Source organism: Haliotis rubra, unplaced genomic scaffold (assembly GCF_003918875.1).
Source record: "Haliotis rubra isolate DU_JTF1 unplaced genomic scaffold, ASM391887v1 Scf67, whole genome shotgun sequence".
NCBI lineage: Eukaryota > Metazoa > Mollusca > Gastropoda > Lepetellida > Haliotidae > Haliotis > Haliotis rubra.
In genome coordinates this window covers 2,267,130-2,283,257 of record NW_025767379.1, presented here as the reverse complement: position 1 = coordinate 2,283,257, position 16,128 = coordinate 2,267,130, and the positions used below count along the sequence as shown (strand labels likewise).

Below are 16,128 nucleotides of genomic sequence, written 5' to 3'. Positions count from 1 at the left end.
ACTAACGTTATTTCCTCCATGTCTATCTCAGGAGAACCCGTTATCACACAATTATGGGAGATATCTGATACAGCGAGATAGTACAACTAAGGAAGGGTGGTGCTTAACGCCGCTCAGAGGTCCGGACGCTAGGTGTCTAGAGAAGATCAAAAGGTGGACATTCACTACTAATGTGAAACCTACCAACATATTGCGCTCACAAACCAGGGACAGAACGGGACGATCAGATCCTGGCAACTAAGGGAGACAACTCTGTAGTTCGTGTTCGCTCTTGATAAGGGATTATTGAAACTAGTGGACCTATATTGGACATAGCATTGTTTTAAATCTGATTAAAGGATATCCCGATACAAATGTATATGTCATACTTGCTCAAGTGAGTGAATATTGCTTTGTTTTTAATTCCCTGTGCATCTAATTGGTATATATTACCACTTTACATGTATACCTCGGGGGAGCTGGGGATGCTGATGTCAGTGACTCGGTCAATGATGGCGTTGAGTTGAGTTTTACGTCGCATCGGCATTCTTTCAGTCATATAGCGACGAGACCAAGTCTGCGTATATTGACATTTTAAGTACAAAACTTAAATTAGTTGGGTATTTTAAAAACATATTTATTCATTACATTATTATTTACAAACAGAAAATGGCATAGCAGAAAATTTAAAAACAAGCAATCCGTTATAAGACATGAGATCTTATGAGAAATCTAAATATTTTGCCAATGATCGTCATTAATTATATGTTTATCATAAACATAAATATTTGCCAATGAATGCCAGAAGATCTCCTTTTCAAAGCCAACGGTAACAATAACACGATCTTTAATGAGACAAATAAAAACACTTTTTTTAGTCTCCGGGATTAAAGACTAATCACCTTAACCGCTGGAGCCAGCGTAGTGTCACAAACCCCCCAGGAAGGTGCTACTGCGCATGTCAACCTTGATATGATTCATTACGTGCACAGCAAGACATATGAAGAGTTATCTCCCTTTATAGATATTCTTATGCGCTGAGCATTGGACGTCGGGGAGACGTGATATTTCAGGTTGTCTTTTTGCAAACATAGATATACCATACAACGACGGTATTATGCAAAGGGGTCGTACGTCGTGGAACAGCTCTTAAATACCTACTACACAGCACTCGAGTGTTGACATAAAATAGTCTATAACCCACAATGTCACTCAATAATTGTTTTATGATCTTGACGCAAGTCGCCTATTAGCTCAGCTGATGCTGGCTTTGTTAGCAGAGTGTTGCATGACGTTAAAAACGCTAGAGGTTGTCATGGAGCGGCTTCTCACAAACGCTGTTTATCCAGCAAGAAGGCCTAGAGCACCGTGCTAATTTGTTGCTCCTCCCAGTCCTTTTTGGGAGGTAACAAGGGTGTTGTCATACGACTCGTTTGTTCTTCCAGTCTTAGACTTCGATAGCGCCCTCCATATAACTGACAGTATTCAGGTTGCATTAACAGCCCATTCAGTACTCAATATAGTGTCCTCATGGCGCAGTACTCTCTTCCAATCAAGCAGTATTATCTTCCCATCAAGCATATTTATGTGTCCAATAAGGATGTGTGTATGCTTGTCTTCCATACATTGACAGAAGAGATAGGATGTACCGCGAATGTATCCATTCTTGAAATCATCACCGACGTCATCAGCACATTGACGTCACATCTCAGTGTCGCTCATACATAGTACATACCCGTAGGATATGAAATATTAACAGGCTAAATTCATGAACTTTTGAAACCCGAGGAACACGACGTTCGCACGACGGTAAATAAAAGCAAGGAAGCAGGGAGCTATATATGTACAAGTGAAAACAACAAAGGTGATAAGATAACAAAGGTGAACACTGAACCAGGGAAGCCAGTGTTTAATTCACTGCTCTGACTGGTAATGACAACGAACAAACTAGTTTCTCTGAATCTGACGCTGTCGATGTTCGCAAATAAACGTAGGGATTGAAATATAGAAGGTATTGGGTAGGATAGGAAGGGAAGGAGGTAGACTTTGTTACATCCCATGAAAATACCACCTATTACCGACATTTTATCATACAATGGCTCACAAGAAACAAATAGTTTATTCTTTAAGATTATATCAAAAGGAAGAATTCTTTGACGAAAGCAGCTCTGTTGTAATTCGTCGATGTCCCTTCATTTCGCCCATCAGTATGTTACCTTTTCATTTCCGTGAACAATTACTGCGGCGTCAGCGAAATTAATGACCGTATTTATTCAATTCATTGGTACAAGAACATTGCGCTCTTTGTGAAGTTGGAGAAAGAATTCCAGATATTTCTTGGCGTTTTCAATGATAAGTGCGGAAGGTTGCTGAACTTGAAATGGAGGGATTCTAGACTCGCCCTAAATTTGTCCAGCTCGCCGTCTTGTTAATACGGGAGTGTAACTTGTAGAGCCAATCATCGTGAGAACCTGGCTAATGTACGGATGACACTGTTGTCTTATCTAAGGGAGAATACTGCTGAGCATCAATGATGTTCATGTATGCGAAATAAGAGCTAGGTGTGGTTAGAAACTATGGCGAGGAAAACAGCTGTAGAAACACAGATGGCGCTTAGGTTTTACCCAGGGGGCAACAGGCAAAATGGTTGCAGCTATCAGCGCCCTGTTCTCAGATGACTGAAGGCCTTGTCTTGCCTTGTCTTGGCCCCAGATGGCGCCAGAGTCGGAACCAGCATGCGAGAAGACACATATTGTACCAACACATGCACTTCCTTGTCAGGACATGGCGACCTCGTCCACTGACTGAATACATAAATATTTATGTATATTCTGTAATTCAAATCTTACATAAATCTAAATGACTACCACAGACGGCACAGATATCCACGTAGCCAACAGATATTCAGCTAGAAACAAATGATAAATATGAAAGGTAATAGACATGTTCATAATCACCATCCGCAGCAGTATCGGATATAGACGACAGAAAACGAAACCCATTCCGTCAGCATTTGTGTCTAATGAAATCATGCGCTTAACATGTTTAGTGAATAAATGTGGTCTCAGTTTAGCATAGTTAACAATCATGCCGGGGTGTGTACGACATGACTTGTAAGTTTAGGCTCTTAAACACCAGAGGAGAAATATATAATCAAAATTGTGAAGAGTACTTCCAGAATACTCAATTAACATACACGTATTCATTGAACCATTCTCATGTTAGTGAGGTGAGGTGAAATTGGGTTTAACGTCGTGCTTGAGAATATTTCGCTCATATGACGACGTCTCATGTTAGTAACACATCATGTGTACAATAAATACACACACATCTTGTTATCGTACTGGTATCGAAATGAACACATCTGGACCATACAATCAGAAGTTTCACATAAGAAAAAAATGACTGGGGTACTTTATATTCAAGAAGTATTCATAATTCCCAGAAATCCGGAATAGCAAGTGGCTGCTATCGGTGTTTATGAACTGACCGACAGAGGGCGCCGTTAGACACATTCCCGGACGGGAGACCAACGGGGCGCCCCCTGGCGTCAATAATCATTAAAAGGGCGTACCCGCACAGTTGCAGTGGAGGGCATGCCAGCTTAATAGGGCATTACCACTCTAACTCCACCTTGAGACTTAGGTTAATGTTTTGGGTATAGTATTCAGCCCCGACAGTGGAACAGCATCCGTACAATTAGGACACCTGTAAACTAGCACAGAGCAAATTCCTATCAATTTAGAATTTGATGATTGTATTGATGAGCGACATAGGTCAAGTAATGCTTTCGGGCAGAGTACGAGTAATTCCACGCTGTCAGCTTTCTCTGGAAGGTTAGTCGAAGGTGTCCTGACAAACTTAGTACAACAGATGAGCGAAGCCCGGCCCCTTGATCCGTGAATTGTCCAGTACAAAACGGAAGATGGAATATTGGTGGATATTTATAACATTCTTAAACATCACCACGTAACCTGATAAAAGCATATGGCATGGATGGCAATAATTATTGTGGGTTCAATATATTATTATTGAGACAATATTGCTCCCTATTTTATGGCAGGAAATGCTAAAAATTTTTTTTTTTAAACCCTTTATCAACTCGTACGTTTCCGGTAACAAATCAACGTTTTTGTCTTTGACACAAGAAGAATTGGGTCTTAGATTCAGTAGGCAACGTCCGCACAATGGGGTTGAATCATGCGGAGTTTATACCCTAGATTGCAACGGTCTATGAATGAGCAAATGGTTGTTATTAGACGATACGCCCTGGTAGCCCTAGAATATCAGCGTCTCGAGTCTGGCAGGTATTGTCATTCCTAATGCGCATTTGGTCGAGGCCGTCAAATAAAAAGAAATTTAAGCAAAATACTCCCTTCGAGACGGTTCACTGACCTAGCTTACAAAAAAATCATGACGAAGGGGGTCTGACAATGTAGCAAAATAATACTAAGGCCTGCCAAAATGATGTACTTGTTTTACGCATACGCTTGCAAATAAGTCCAAACATAGATATAGTTCAAATGAATGAAAGTGTTTTTATGTTTAAAAAAAATGAAGAATACACGAATATAAATTATAAGTTTTGAGACTTATTTTCAAAATGATATCATCGGCCATGTTTATGTTATTTAAATGTGTTAAAAGTACATATGTAATGATATCATCGTCCATGGTTATGTTATTTTAATGTGTTAAAAGTACATATATAAAATAAGTTATTACAACCGATCCCTATCTGCATCAGTGTCCTGAAGAGAGTTGAGTCCACTATTAGAACATCCTGACACGCCCAAGGGGAGCGACTCTACATACTGTACTGCTATACACACATATAGATATCCCGGTTTTGGCCATTCATAAAATAATAGTTGCCAACTTGACAACTTTTCACCAAATTCTGTCATGTACCTGCAAAAATGGACCTGGCTACACACGTGACTAGAGATCGCCGGGAGGTGTCGCTAGAGACTGTTGTAATCTCGTGCTAATCACGGCAGAGTTAGCGAGAGCATGGCGACGTGTTCTTGGCCGCGAGTCCCACCTTAGGTAAACTGTTGCAGGGAAATGGCGACATTATGCCTGCACTACATTTACGCGAGACTGCCCTGAATATCGTCAATGTTCTATAGACTTCACGTATAATGACTCGTAAGAAGGGAAGTCGAGAATCCACCATGTGGTACGTTAACTCCGCCCAAAAGACAGGATCCGTCAATGATGTGCATCAAAACAGATGGTTGTGTTTACGTCGGAACCCAGTTTCGCTTGAGTTAAAAGGCAAACCGAGCATAGAGCGGTATTACATTCAAGTGAGAGGGCGTTATTTTACGCCGCTTTGTGGCACAGTGAAGCTGTTTCACGGGCTGAAGACTGGATGAGAATAACAAATGAATTCGAACTCCGCTTCACGATGAGGAACGCACGTTTTAACCACAAGGCCCTCCCATGACTCTAGTCTGAGTTCAAAAATCCACTATAATATCCCAAAACACTGGAATTTTAACACGAGGACGAACAATATGAAAGTACATTTTGTGTCGTAAGAAAACGTAGATACAACTCCAATCATTGCATTTGAAAAAAAACTTTCAAAACAGAATGAATTTTGTCAGGAGACGTGTTTCCGTCAAGGCTATGATACGTTTATTACGTCTTTACCTAATAAATATGTTATCCCACAACAAACCTCTCTCTTTCATGTTCTATATAAAGCGGAATCCGTAAAGCAGACTGGGCTTACCTCTTTTTATCATCTGAAACGGTTATAATTTAATTATACGTGGATATTTGGCATTCATGGTGCAAAACCGGTCCACGCCCTGACAAAAATACCGATTACTTCATTAAATGATTGCATGACAAGCCATACTCCTACACGAAATTCCACAATAACACAATCTCCTCCTTACAGATTAATTCCGCTAATTAGCCAGATTCAAAACAAAACCCTTTCGTTTCCTCTTGCGTACATACTTAAATCAATATCGACAACACGTTGCCAGGGAAGCCCACGCCATTGAAGACACGTATGAAAAATATGATTGATTATTCCGAGGATGTATATTGACTTAGGTTCACCTAACGTCTGGAGTATATGCTGTCTTACGTATGCCGTTGTTAGGGATATAGTATAAAAATGGCTTGAAGGTACACATTGTGTAAGCTGCAATGGAGTATGAACATACAGCATGCAAACATCACGTATCGTATCCGTATGATATAAATATGATATTATTGGTTCCCCTGGGTCGAGATAACATGTGCCGTACACTCACTGGATACGTCAGTTTTGATACACACGTACTTAGTTGGTTGGAACCCATGGCGGGACTGCACACACAATGAAGGGCGTTGTCTCTCATAAAACCATTAGCTATTCACATGGCTGGGAAGCTAACTCTGTATGTTGATACAACCTTCGCCGGGTATAAAACGCTATAACACACGGGGGGCTTGAACGTATACTTGTTAACAATATGAAATGTTGCTTTCATAATTTTTTATTACTTTCAACGAACTGGGATTAATCTTGTGGCAAGTTATTGAATATGACATTTCAAGCCTGAACAGGTGACTCAAATAAATTTGTTTCATACCGAAATGAAAACCACGCAAACTAGATAGATCTCTGCCACGGGTACAGTAACGGGTGTAAGTTGTCAAGATTTGTGAAAAGACAAACACTTAACAAGTTAAGCGTTTGTATTTAAATATTTTGTGTGTAAATACCGAGGACCACTGTGTTCTAAAGCTTTCAACAATATACGATATGGTCAATAGGAGCAGTGTATGCCCCCAAATCCCTGATGCCTGGGAGAGGTCATAGGAACTTTGACGTCATTTGACAGAGCATGGACAATACAAGGTGAAAGTTTATACTGTCGCAAAACTGACCATATAGTTCGAACACTTCTTGGTAGCCATGTTCAGAATTGGATTCGACCAACGTTTGATAGCATCATTGATGGAAACAACCATAAGCAGTTTTAGTTTGGTACAGAGATGTCTGTAGACTAACAACTAGTCTCTGAAATGAACATATTTTACTGAAAAAAGTTCATAGTAAAAAAAAATATATATAATGAAAAGGAGTCCTGAGACTTTCTTCATTCCTGAAGCTGAGGAAATCTAGACTTGCCACATTTTCTAGACTTGTGTGGGCTTTCTTGGATATATTTGCTTCAGGGTCTGTACGAGAGACTAAGATGTCTGCAGCGGTGATGTTTATAGTACAAGGAATGCATTTGAATGTAGGAACAGGGTCACTGTGTCAAAGGTCAACTAAAGGGGAAATTATATGAAATCGTAAACGTATGTGTTAAGCTCAAATACTAACTACAAATATTCCGACTGTCATTACATTTTAACCGAGAATAGCTGAATAATGGCCATAACAAGATTCAGCTTCAGAGGTCAAAGCAAGGTCAAAATATGAGGTATCGCAACAAAAAAGAATCACCCCACTACGAACTGCCCACTCCATTTTGAAAGAACCCGATCGATAAGTGCAAGAAGCTGTCGTAAGCATCACGATGTATAAACCAACCACTATATTATCTCTTATATAACCGCCCTCGTTATGGCCTTGGACGTTAGAGCTCTACTTATGAACGGAGACCTTTTTATTAGCTTCTACACAGATACTGTTGTCTGTTGAGATATTTCATAAGAAGCCCTGACGTGCAAACAGACAGCGGGCCAAGTACGTCCTGACGTGAATGGAATGCACGATTAGCATCAGATGATCTACACGAAACCCACCTTCCAAATCTCGGTACCCCGAAATCGTAAGCTAGTAGTATGTTCTTTTGTTGGGTTTTTTTTGTCGGTTTATTTTTGTTTAACGCCGTAGTCGGCATTTGATCAACTATATGACGTAGGTCTGTAAATAATTGTGTCTGGACCAGACAATCCAGTGATCAACAGCATGAGCATCGGGCTACATTGTTCTGGTCGATGACATGTGTCAACCACAACTGCGATCCTGACCTGTCGCCTCGTACGATACGTATGGGTTCCTGAAGACAACTTCCAACCCATGTTTTCACGGGTCAATAGATACAAATGCATTCATCAATCGTATAAAAGCATTCCAAACAGTTGTCGGAATAGGGAGGTTTCAGTCTGAGTCTCCATAATTTCAGTGGAACCTTTTGACTGAGTGAGTGAGTTAGGTTTTACGCCGCACTCAGAAATATTCCAGCTATATGGCGGCGGTCTGTAAATAATCGAGCCTGGACCAGACAATCCAGTGATCAACAGCATGAGCATCGATCTACGCAACCGGGATACGATGGCATGTGTTAACCAAGTCAGCGAGCCTGATCACCCGATCCCGTTAGTCGCCTCTTACGACAAGCATGGGTTACTGAAGATCAATTCTAACCCGGATCTTCACGAGAGGAACCTTGTGAACTTGAGGTCTGAAGCTTGAAATAACGACTGTTTATATTTGATAAAGAGTTCAAGTGTTCAAACGCTCTATGACCATGGTTACAAAATTCACGATCTTTATCCACGATGTTTGAGTCTCGAGAAAACACATTATCTGTTTATCCAGAGAGAATACGGAAATGGTACTGTGGTGGCCACTTGGCTGGAATCTCACGATGTGATGTTCGATTAAGAGGGGTGATATCAAATGTAGTCCTCGTGCTTTGACTGCAAACACTGTGTCCATAGTGGCTATCCTTTGAATAAGACCCTTCCTTTTCAGAAATCACAGCACGAAATGGTATTTCTTTGACATATTCGTTTTGAGATGGCCCCTCAAGTGAGGCTAAGTGTCACCTCGCACGGCGACCGACACATCAGAGGCTACAGCGGTCTCATCCCACCCATCCGCTACATCATCGACTGCGGCTTGAGACCAATAGCACTTCCTGAGGACGTTACCGGTGACGCCCACGGCCCCACTTAAGACCGTAGGAATACACAGGACTAGAAGCCAGCGAGGAAGATGAAAGTTCTGCGATAAATGTTTACCAACGATAGGAACAAATACACGATTGATGTGTTGAATCATTGTTGGACCCAAACTCGTAACTTGAAAAGGCCATATATACCTGGTATGGTTGCTTACACGCTACTAAAATATAGTAGCGCTACTAAAATATACGTCATGGAAAACGGTTATCTCCCTTTAAGATGACTTATCTCCCTTGAGTTTACGAATTCAAGACGGCGTAACGTCAACTCTTTCCTCTCCAGAATGGTAATAATGACATTGGTGTGATGGAATGGCTAGATGTCAGATGAGTTATGATTTTATGCCGCAATATTCTAGCAATATCACGGCGATCCACACAAGAACGTGAGTTTACCCTTGTGTTGAATCGAGCACGGGTCTTCCACGTGACGAGAGACTGCTTTAACCACAAGACTATACCATTACCCTGCCCAATTCTCCTTTAAATCCAGCTTCAAAATAATTAACTATATAAGGAACCTCTTGATAGAATTTCCTTTACATGAATCGTGCAGAACATAAGGAGTAATAAAACACTTGTAGGACGTACATTCAACATTAATCTCGTCTTATCTTATCTCTCGCATTTATCGTGTCCTCCAAACGTCTTGATAAAGACCGCGGGAGTTAATACGGCACATTGTCGTACTCCATGTAATTTGTAACCAGGAAGAAACAAGGTCACACTGACATAAAAACCTAGGTAAGAAGTCAGTTAGACATGGTAGATGGGCGTAACCATTGCTCTAGTAATTTATGTTACCTGTATAAATATACACTGACATCTCAAAGGTGTGTACATGGCCAGAATCTCAAGTAGGGTTTACCTATTGTATTTAAGACTGCGTCAACACTGGGATTTAAATATCTTAACAAACAGGTACACAACTGAGCCAAGTTTGGTACAATTATGCAGACAGGAAAATTGTAGCATTTCAAACGATTTGACACTTCTATTTTACTCTCATAATTATGGATGAAGTGCAAACGCTGAACTGAGTCACCACTAATATCGAGTTACAAATCTTAATATTGAACAAAGACGGGGTTTATAAAGTTCTGAGCTCTCCTACATTAAAGCCATCGAACTATACCCAACGGCTTAAAGACTTAAAGTAGCACATCACCTCGAAACGACACAATCAAAAGGCACACCTGATTATAGCATAAACAACATCAGATTGATTAAGCGCATTTCGCAAAAAGAATTTATTACTAGATAACTTGTGACACTTGAAACACCATGATAATCTGAGCCTGTGTTGGCTTCCTTTAATCCTGACTGGCTATTTCTAAAATATTATACTGTCTGAAGCACTGCAATCTAACCCTCTCTCTCTTGTATTCTGAACTGTTACTCTGATACGTTTCAGTTTCTCAGTTCATAGCGTTTTGTTGGTGTGTGGGGTTTGTTTTTTTGTTCGTTCGTTTGTTTGGCTGGGGTCATTTCGTATTGTGTTGCTTTTGGTGGTGGTAGGTGGAGGTGGGGGTATTGTTTGTTTGTTTGTCTGTTTGTTTACTTCACATTTGGCATTCTCCTGGTACATGTAGACTATCTAATAACAACCTGGACCAGACAATCCAGTGTCTGACATTATGAGCATCGATCTACGCAGTAGGAATACGATGACGCTCTTGTGAGCGCACCTGATTACGTCACAAGACAAGCATGGGTTGCTGAAGTCGCTGATCTTCATGAGGACCTGTGTGTCAGAGAACTAGTGGAATAAAAATATGACATATATTCTCCATAATGACTACTGTATAATCAGGTTTATATCTCCGATATCAGATCCGACCACAGCACCGGGACAATTGACTTCTCCGTGTCCCTCAACCAGTGTATGTTACAAACGAGAGCTGTGATGTATATCAGATAAACACAGGGCACAGTGTTGTGGTGACAGACGTAATTGGAAAATGGGGAGAATATTGCCGTGACGGACCAAAGAGGACATCGTGTCAGCACTTCACACCGCTGGATATCTGATCGTATCTCGGATGTAGGACAAAACCTCGTTCGAAATCACTGGGGTTCTCCACGTAAATAAAACTAACCAGGAGTAATCGTTAATCAACTTCCTCGATGGTTTTAAAACCGGATTAGACAAACACTGCCGCCCTATAAGAGCCAGTGAGTATTGTTTAACGACGTTTTTCTGATGTTCAGCCTGTTAGCTTTGTGTAACCAACGCAAAGCAGGTTGAGGCTGTGTGTTACTGTAACTTGCTGTCGCGGGTTGCGTGATGGCAGACCAGTATTTCAGTTAGGATGCATCAACGACTACCCCAACATATAGTCCCCCAAGTACAGGTATGTCTAGGGTTCCATCAATAATTCTAGTTTCCCTGCCGAAAAGGGGTGAGTGAGTGTGTTGGTTTTTACGCCGCTTTTAGCAATATTCCAGCAATATCACGGCGGGGAACACCGGAAATGGGCTTCACACATTGTACCCATGTGGGGAATCGAACTCGGATCTTCGGCGTGACGAGGGCCCGCTTTAACCACTAGGTTAAACTCACTCCCCCAACCCCACCCCACCCTGTCGAAAAGGGAATGTGTAAAGGATTCTACAGGTGAGACGAGGACGAGGGCTGAATGTGAAGCTGGGGGTTAATAGAGACTAGTCCACGACGTGCGGATTCTGTATTGCTAATATAAGGGGCGTAACTCATACAACGAGTTCAACATACTGAACCCACCAAAGGGCTGGGATACAATTTAAGTGTAAACATCATGAAAAAGTACTATTTCAATATTTGTCTAAACAATGCTTTACATAATAATATGTGAAACACGGTCCATCTTCAATAATCGATTAGAATTGGTGTAAAACGCTAGTAGTGCCTTCATGCGGTACCGACTATAAGTGTCGTTCTGAAAAGAAATTAAAACATTGTTTTTTTGAAACAATATTCACACGTTTCGCTGACGTCATCACCCTGAGTGCATGAAGGTGAGGGAGGAGGAAGCGGGGAATCCAGCTTCAACCGTTCTGTTACAAGTGCCGCTGCAAGAAGTCAGGATAGCGGGGGAATTTCAAGCAGTAGGAGTATTTCGTCAGATAAATATAGCCGAGATGCTGCACTCGGGAGCTTAGTTTCAAGATTCTTCTTCAAACTTAGCTCAGAGCTAAATTAAGGTTTACATGTATTCCAGATGATTCCGATTAAAGTCCGGCTACGTTTTTCCCAGATATGACGTACATTATCATGTTTATATTATTTTGCACGTGTGACGTTGCCATAGACACAAGACGTACTTTTTGCGTATACCACGGTCATGGAGTAAGTAAACACGGAGCATATGATTTGGGAATAGTGAGGATTTATTCGTATTGACGTGCCAGGGTTTCGGATCCTCCAGGCTGAATCTGATGTTGGAGTCGACAGATGGAACCCCTAGATTCCTGGTGGAGGAATGGATACTATTGTACGCGGTTCTGGGGGTAGATGGAAGGGTTGTTTAAGGCAGATGGATATGATGGACTTATCATGAAGGAAAGCTGGATGTGTGCATGGAACCTATAAAGTTAGTGAGTGATCCTTCTGCTACATGAGTTAGTGAGTGATCCTTCTGCTACATGAGTTAGTGAGTGACCCTTCTGATACCTGAGTTAGTGAGTGACCCTTCTGATACATGAGTTAGTGAGTGACCCTTCTGATACATGAGTTAGTGAGTGACCCTTCTGATACATGAGTTAGTGAGTGACACTTCTGATACATGAGTTAGTGAGTGACCCTTCTGATACATGAGTTAGTGAGTGACCCTTCTGATACATGAGTTAGTGAGTGACCCTTCTGATACATGAGTTAGTGAGTGACCCTTCTGCTACATGAGTTAGTGAGTGACACTTCTGATACATGAGTTAGTTAGTGACACTTCTGATACATGAGTTAGTGAGTGACACTTCTGATACATGAGTTAGTTAGTGACACTTCTGATACATGAGTTAGTGAGTGACACTTCTGATACATGAGTTAGTGAGTGACCCTTCTGATACATGAGTTAGTGAGTGACACTTCTGATACATGAGTTAGTGAGTGACCCTTCTGATACATGAGTTAGTGAGTGATCCTTCTGATACATGAGTTAGTGAGTGATCCTTCTGCTACATGAGTTAGTGAGTGACCCTTCTGATACATGAGTTAGTGAGTGATCCTTCTGATACATGAGTTAGTGAGTGACCCTTCTGATACATGAGTTAGTGAGTGACACTTCTGATACATGAGTTAGTGAGTGATCCTTCTGCTACATGAGTTAGTGAGTGACCCTTCTGCTACATGAGTTAGTGAGTGACCCTTCTGATACATGAGTTAGTGAGTGACCCTTCTGATACATGAGTTAGTGAGTGACCCTTCTGATACATGAGTTAGTGAGTGACCCTTCTGATACATGAGTTAGTGACCCTTCTGCTACATGAGTTAGTGAGTGACCCTTCTGATACATGAGTTAGTGAGTGACCCTTCTGATACATGAGTTAGTGAGTGACACTTCTGACACATGGGTAGGTGTGTTAAATCACACGCGGCTGGTCAGAGCGAGTGACCCTCTGGTTAATAAATGAGCGCCGCCCGTGTGCAAAACGAATAAGAATATATTATGTCCTACATGGCATTCTTAATGGATGTAAGAGATGATACAGGTATGGCATGAATGTATGACATAAAACACATGCAAATTACAAGTCTAGTTAATGCAGATCAAAAAAAATTTAGGCGTTTCATATGAACTCATACCAATAAATAACGCAACCCCGGCGCCCTCTGGGTGAATACAACCCACACGAAGATGCATTGTGGATACAAATTGAGCTATATAAAGCTTCAGAGATGATTTATAGCATAGTTGTGTCATATCCCGGCATCCTGTTTAGAGATGATGTGACAGAATGCCTTGGATATACAAAAATAGCTTCATGTTTGTCTGAAACAGCGCATCCAGCCACTGCGACACTGCGTCATAGCTTGACCATAAATACCACAACAGAACATGTCTTGTCGTCGGTTGCGGATGTAGTATGGATGACACTGGGGAGAGTGAGAATAACATTAAACATGATTCAGTGTCAGATTTCAATGGAATGAAATCCTGCAATGGGACATCAGCCTCATGGATACTGATTATCCAAGCATCATAATCGGATCTTTATGGTTAGCGGGCTCTTGGGCCACCTATCTATCCTTAGATGCTCCTTGTAACCGGATCTTTATAGTTAGCGGGCTCTTGGGCCACCTGTCTATCCTTAGATGCTCCTTGTAATCGGATCTTTATAGTTAGCGGGCTCTTGGGCCACCTATCTATCCTTAGATGCTCCTTGTAACCGGATCTTTACAGTTAGTGGGCTCTTGGGCCACCTATCTATCCTTAGATGCTCCTTGTAACCAGATCTTTATAGTTAGCGGGCTCTTGGGCCACCTATCTATCCTTAGATGCTCCTTGTAACCAGATCTTTATGGTTAGCGGCTCTCTGGGCCGCCTATCTATCCTTAGATGCTCCTTGTAACCGGATCTTTATGGTTAGCGGGCTCTTGGGCCACCCACCTATCTATCCTTAGATGCTCCCTTGTAACCGGATCTTTATAGTAAGCGGGCTCTTGGGCCACCTATCTATCCTTAGATGCTCCTTGTAACCGGATCTTTATAGTTAGCGGGCTCTTGGGCCACCTATCTATCCTTAGATGCTCCTTGTTATCGGATCTTTATAGTTAGCGGGCTCGGGCCACCTATCTATCCTTAGATGCTCCTTGCGGATCAGCGGGCCTTGGGCCACCTATCTATCCTTAGATGCTCCTTGTAATCGGATCTTTATAGTTAGCGGGCTCTTGGGCCACCTATCTATCCTTAGATGCTCCTTGTAATCGGATCTTTATAGTTAGCGGGCTCTTGGGCCACCTATCTATCCTTAGATGCTCCTTGTAATCGGATCTTTATAGTTAGCGGGCTCTTTGGCCACCTATCTATCCTTAGATGCTCCTTGTAATCGGATCTTTATGGTTGGGCGGGCTCTTGGGCCACCTGTTCTATCCTTAGATGCTCCTTGTAACCGGATCTTTATAGTTAGCGGGCTCTTGGGCCACCTATCTATCCTTAGATGCTCCTTGTAACCGGATCTTTATAGTTAGCGGGCTCTTGGGCCACCTATCTATCCTTAGATGCTCCTTGTAACCGGATCTTTATAGTTAGCGGGCTCTTGGGCCACCTATCTATCCTTAGATGCTCCTTGTAACCGGATCTTTATAGTTAGCGGGCTCTTGGGCCACCTATCTATCCTTAGATGCTCCTTGTAACCGGATCTCTTTATAGTTAGCGGGCTCTTGGGCCACCTGTCTATCCTTAGATGCTCCTTGTAACTTGTATAGTTAGCGGGCTCTTGGGACCTGTCTTTAGATGCTCCTTGTTATCGGATCTTTATCTTAGGGGCTCTTGGGCCACCTGTCTATCCTTAGATGCTCCTTGTAATCGGATCTTTATAGTTAGCGGGCTCTTGGGCCACCTGTCTATCCTTAGATGCTCCTTGTAATCGGATCTTTATAGTTAGCGGGCTCTTGGGCCACCTGTCTATCCTTAGATGCTCCTTGTAATCGGATCTTTATAGTTAGCGGGCTCTTGGGCCACCTGTCTATCCTTAGATGCTCCTTGTAACCGGATCTTTATAGTTAGCGGGCTCTTGGGCCACCTATCTATCCTTAGATGCTCCTTGTAACCGGATCTTTATAGTTAGCGGGCTCTTGGGCCACCTATCTATCCTTAGATGCTCCTTGTAACCGGATCTTTATAGTTAGCGGGCTCTTGGGCCACCTATCTATCCTAAGATGCTCCTTGTATTATAACATGAAAAATGCTCTGCTCAAGAGTACACAGTTTGCTCTACCCCATGTTTCTTGAAAAATAGACCCCTGATAATCCGGGTTAGAATTGATCTTCAGTAATCCATGCTTGTCGTAATAGGTGACTAACGGGATCGGGTGGTTGACACATGTCATATATCCCAATTGGGTAGATTGATGTTCATGCTAACCGATTATTTACAGACCGCCGCCATATAGCTGGAACTTTGCTGATCGCGGCGTAAAACTAAACTCACTCACACTCACTTGAAAAGCACGAGGTCATTGTTGAGCGAATGTCGTTAACGCCGTCAGGTAACACAGCCTGTCAATACATGGCAACCCAGA

At 42.0% G+C, this 16,128-nt stretch overlaps 1 protein-coding gene and 1 long non-coding RNA gene across 3 annotated transcripts in view; one reads left to right on the top strand and one right to left on the bottom strand.

The window, feature by feature from the left end:
* LOC124257671 (protein mesh-like) overlaps positions 1–16,128 on the bottom strand; it is a 76,974-nt gene that overhangs the window by 46,344 nt on the left and 14,502 nt on the right. The gene's annotated exons all lie outside the window — the stretch shown is intronic.
* LOC124257672 lies at positions 7,639–9,512 on the top strand. Its single transcript, XR_006893324.1, has 2 exons — positions 7,639–7,769; positions 8,699–9,512. It is a non-coding gene; the product is annotated as an uncharacterized LOC124257672 (long non-coding RNA).